The sequence below is a fragment of the Triticum dicoccoides genome, chromosome 5B (assembly GCF_002162155.2).
Source record: "Triticum dicoccoides isolate Atlit2015 ecotype Zavitan chromosome 5B, WEW_v2.0, whole genome shotgun sequence".
NCBI lineage: Eukaryota > Viridiplantae > Streptophyta > Magnoliopsida > Poales > Poaceae > Triticum > Triticum dicoccoides.
The window spans coordinates 139,437,375-139,442,539 of record NC_041389.1 but is presented as its reverse complement, the minus strand read 5'-3'; positions in this window follow the sequence as shown (position 1 = coordinate 139,442,539).

The following is a 5,165-nucleotide window of genomic DNA, read 5'->3' as shown; positions in this document are numbered from 1 at the left end:
GGTTAAAATAATTTAGAAATTTGAAAATCAAGAAAAAAATTCAAAAAAAAATCATAAAATTTCCTTTAGTACCGGTTGGTGTTACCAACCAGGACTAAAGGTGGACCTCCAGGCAGCGGCCACGTGGAGGGCCTTTAGTAACGATCCTTTAATCCCGGTTCCAGAACCGGGACTAAAGGCCCTCACCAACCGGGACAATAGGCCCTTTGTCTACTAGTGGGGCCAAAGGGGCGCCAGAAGGCGAGACACCCTAAATCAATAAGGGCCCTCTCGACGGAGATCCAGGGGTCAGCCACAATGGCAAATAGGCCCGGGAAGCGGGCGGCCAGAGGGGAATCCCCAAGCCAGCGGTCGAACCAAAACAGGGTCGAGGACCCGGAACCCACAGAGATGGACGTGCCAATACGGAGCACGGGAAGGAGCTGAATCACAGCTTGCCAGAACTGGGATCCACCAGAGCGCTAGCAGAAAGCTAGAGGCTGGCCTCGAAGGTACTTACTCTGGATGATGGTGAGCCAGAGGCCGCCCTCCCCGTTGGCGATACGCCATAGCCATCGGGTCAGGAGAGCAATGTCCATGCGATGGGAAGACAAGATCCCCAGACCTCCCTGGTCCTTGGGTTTGCAAATGTCAGGCCAGCTCACCATATGGTATTTTTGCTTGTCCCCCTCGCCAGCCCAGAAGAACCTGGACTGATATTTGGCCACCTCCTGGTGGAGCATCTCATGGAGGCTATAGAATCTCATGAGGAACCAGAGGAGGCTAGCCACCAAGGAGTTGATGAGGATTACCCTCGCCGCCTTCGAGAGCCATCGGCCCTTCCAGGGCTCGACCCGGTGTTGCATTCGGGTCACGAAAGGGCAGAGGTCCGCTACGGTGAGTCGCGAGTCACTAATGGGGATCCCCAGATAAGTCGTGGGGAAAGAATCCAGGCAGCAATTAAGCCGGTCCGCAATGCCCTGGGCCTCTTCCGAGGGGAATCCTAGAATCGTCACTTCGCTCTTATCGAAGTTGATGGTAAGTCTGGACATATGTTGGAAGCATAGGAGGAGAAACTTCAGGTTGGCAATATCGGACGCAGAGCCCTCAACCATTATTATGGTGTCATCGGCATATTGGAGGAGGGAGACCCCACCCCCTCCTACTAGATGTGGGACCACGCCGTGAATGTGATCGGCCGATTTGGCCTTGTCAAGAATGGCCGCAAGGGTGTATACCACCATGTTAAATAGGAATGGTGATAAAGGGTCGCCTTGGCGAACCCCACATAGCGTGGGGAAGAAGGGGCCAATCTCACCATTAATGTTAATGGCGGTTCGACCGCAGGAGACAAGCTGCATAACTCTGGTCACCCAATGGTCATCAAAGCCCTTGCGGAGTAATACTTCCCGAAGGAAGGGCCAGTGAACAGTGTCATAGGCTTTATGGAAGTCGAGCTTCAGGAAGACCGCCCGTTGGTGCTTGGAGCGAACTTCATGAAGGACCTCATGGAAGACCAACACCCCATCTAGGATAAATCGACCCTGAATGAAAGCCGACTGGTTGGGGTGAGTGATTGAGTTGGCTAGCAGGGTCACCCTATTGGCGTACCCTTTGGCCAGGATCCAAAATATCACATTGATCACAGTGATAGGTCGGAACTGGCAAATGTCCGTCACGCCAGGAACTGGGGATAAGAGTGACAACCCCATAGTTCAGGCGCCCAAGATCCATGGTCCCCAAGAAAAACTCGTTGAAGAGAGCCATGACCTCAGGTTTGATGGTCTGCCAGAATGCTTTAAAAAAGGACACTGGCAGTCCATCCGGCCCTGGCACCGAGGAGGCGTTCATGACCTTAATCGCCACGAGGACCTCCTCCTCGAAGAACGGGGCAACTAAGGTGGCATTGTCCGCATCAGACACAAGCTGGGTGCCCGACCAGATGTCGGTTGCCTGAGCGGCCCCACCTCGAAGGGTGGGGGAGAATAGGGCTTTGTAAAAGCCATCTACGTGCGCCCGGATGTCCGAGGGGCGGACGAGCTAGGAATCACCATACCACAAACAGTGGATGGAGTTCCGACGTCGCCGCCCATTCGCGATCGCTTGGAAGTATGTCGTATTAGCATCGCCCCGCAGCACCCATCGCTGGGTACCGCGAAGCGTCCAATATGCTTCTTCATCCGTATAGATGGTGGCGAGCTGATCCTCAAGATCATAGCGCAACATCCACTCATCCGGGGAGATCCCGGAAGTGTCCGCACGGGAGTCCAAGGCCTGGATGGCAGATAGGAGGGCTTTTTTGCGTTCGCGGAGGTCCCTGCCAAGGTTAGCGCCCTACCCCTTCATAAATTGGCGGGCGAGCTTGGCACAAAACTGCCAAGATTCCACAGCCGACATGGACCAATAGGGGGAGGAGCACGCAGAGGCCCACTTGGCCGCGACCGCCTCCTTGAAGCCGGCTTGGTTGAGCTAGAAGAGCTCGAACCTAAAGCGTGGCAGGGTGGGAGGGCGTTCGTCGGTGGTGGAGAGGAGGAGAGGGACGTGGTCCGACCCGATCCGGGTAATCGCACGGAGCGAAGCCAAGGGGCACATGAGTTCCCATTCCGGGGAGACTAGGACGCGGTCCAGGACGGACCGCATCGGGTCGGCTTGGCGGTTATTCCAGGTGAATCTGGCACCCGTCCGCTCAAGCTCGCGGAGGCCGAGATCCGCTATGCATTTGTTGAACATTTGCATCCTAGGGCGGTTGATCCGGTTGTTATTCTTCTCATCGGGAGAGCGGATGAGCTTGAAATCACCTCCAACAACCACCGGGAGGGTGGAGGCAGAGACCTTCCGTTGTAGCTCTTCGAGGAAGGTCAGGGAGCAGCGGTGGTCCGCCGGTCCATAGACAATGACAACCTCCCACTTGAAGTTGAGCGCCCTTTCGAAGAGCTCCATGCTAATGAAAAACTCGCCCCGGTCCATACCGCCAACCTCAAAGGTGGAATCCTTCACACCTAAAAGGATGCCTCCCGAGAGCCCCGTGGTCCCACTAGAAGGGAGCCAGTGCCAGGCAAAAAGGTGGGGTCTAAGACGCTCTAACCCGGGGAGAGAAAATTCTGTGTTCATAGTTTCCTGAATGGCGATGATATCGATGTGCTCGTCACGCATGTACTCAACGACCTGGCGACGCCGGCCGTCATGGACGAAGCCGCAGATGTTCCAAAAGAGGACCCGCATCTAAACCCCCATCGGGGGGCTGCTTGACCCCAAAATAGAGAAGGCACTACTGGCCCTGAGCGTCGCTGTGCGGGAATAGGTACGACCACGGATTTCCAGCTTGGGGGGCTGGGGTGCCAGAGTGCGGAGGATACGGGCACGGGTCTCAGCGAGTTTCCCATCAAGGATTTCTCGGGCCTGCATAGTAGCAATATGCTCTAAGGGGGGTCCAACCTCCCCCCTGAAAACGACGGACGAGTCCGCGGCCACCTTGGCGAGGTGGCCCAGAGGAACAACCTCAAGAGCAGAAAACGAGCAACTGGAAGAACTGGGTGGGATGTCGATCGCACCTGACTCGAGGTTCCGGGCCACGGCCCGGATCTTAGTGCGCTCGGAGATGGACGTCGCCGGGCCGCCAGCCAAGCGGTCCACGTCGAGACGGGCACTGCGACGGGAGGCAGTCACCAGAGTCGACGAGGCCCGAGTCCGGCGTGCGTACGGCACCGTCCGCGGCGGGTGGGAGGCGACGGGGGTGGCCACATCCGCAGCGACCCCCAGGGGCAGAGTGGTCGAAGAAGCAGTCTTCGAGGGCTCCAAGCAGGCGTCGGACCCTGGCAGGGCGGGGGAGACCGGTCCGAGGCCGGCGGGCCATCCTCCAGCATTGCCGTAACGGCGGCCTCTAGGGAGGTGGCAGCAGGCAGCGCTGGTGTGCCCCTAGGGGAGCCCAGCAGAGGGGGCTCATCGGAGGGAAGCTTGTCCGATGAGGGATCCGCCAGGGCCAGGGGGAGCGCCTCCAGGGTCGAAGGCGGGGAGCCGGGCGCAGGGGTGGAGCAAGGCGAGTGTGGCGAGGAGGGCGGTGCGACGAGGAGGCCGACACTGGAGATGTCACTCATCTCGGCCGAGGAGGAGGGAGAGGCCGCTGTCAACACCGTGGGAGCAGACTCGTCAGCAAGGGTCAGCCCACGTGAGCGGCCAGAGCCAGCGCCCGCACCCCCACGGCTCGGAGGTGGACCACGCGAGGGAGAGCAGCTGCGGCCCGAGCGCTCGTTGTTGTCGTCCGGATCCTCGTGGCGGGAGGGACGCGGGCGGCGGTAGTGGGTGTCGTCATGCCGGTCCCTGCCCCCACCTCCAAAGTGTCCATCATCAGAGGAGCATGGGCGACCAACGTGGTTGGGAGGCTCGGGGGAGATCTTGAGGTCGAATCCTAGGTCGTTGAAGAAGACGCGAATGGTGACACGGAGCTTGTTGGAGTCAAGGCACTTGACCTTGACCCGGACCTCCTCCTCTTTGCGGAGGGAGAGCTCATCCACCACCACCACCTTGCCAAGGATCTTGGACATACTCCGAATGATCCGCTCGGACCGGGCGATGTCAGGTAGCCCGACGATGAGGATCCAAGCAGTATCCAGGACCGCGACCGCCTTGGGGTCGACCTTAGCCTCAGAGATGTTGACCACAAGCTTGTTCAGGGCCAAGGTGATGTCGTCGATGTGAGTGCAGAGGCCCAAGCTGATGGCATCCGGGAAGACCACGGTGAAAGAACTGGCAGAGGTCGGAGTCACCTGCCAGTCCCACACACGCCGGCACAGGTGGTTGAGCTCAGCCTCGATCATCTCCGGGGAAGCAACACCCACCCCCACGACGGTGACAATCGTCTAGAGCAACGGGAAGGGGGGTGGTAAATCCTCCACCTTGATGTGAAAGAACCCGAGGCCCTCAATGCCATGGCCATACATCATGAGCTCATCCATCAGCGGACGGTCCGGGCACGGGGCCGCTGGGTGTCCGGTATCCTTGCCGAGGTAGCACATCGGAGGGTTGGTGCACTCAACTTGGTAATGGCCCGCAATCCCGCAGTTGAAGCAAGGGGGAGGGTCATGGGTAGCATCAGCAACAGACAACGCCGAGGTCGCGAGGAGGGGGCCGGCGCAGCAGGGGGGCGAGCAGGGCCCCGCTTCTTCTTCTTCTTTGTGCCCTTGCGCCCT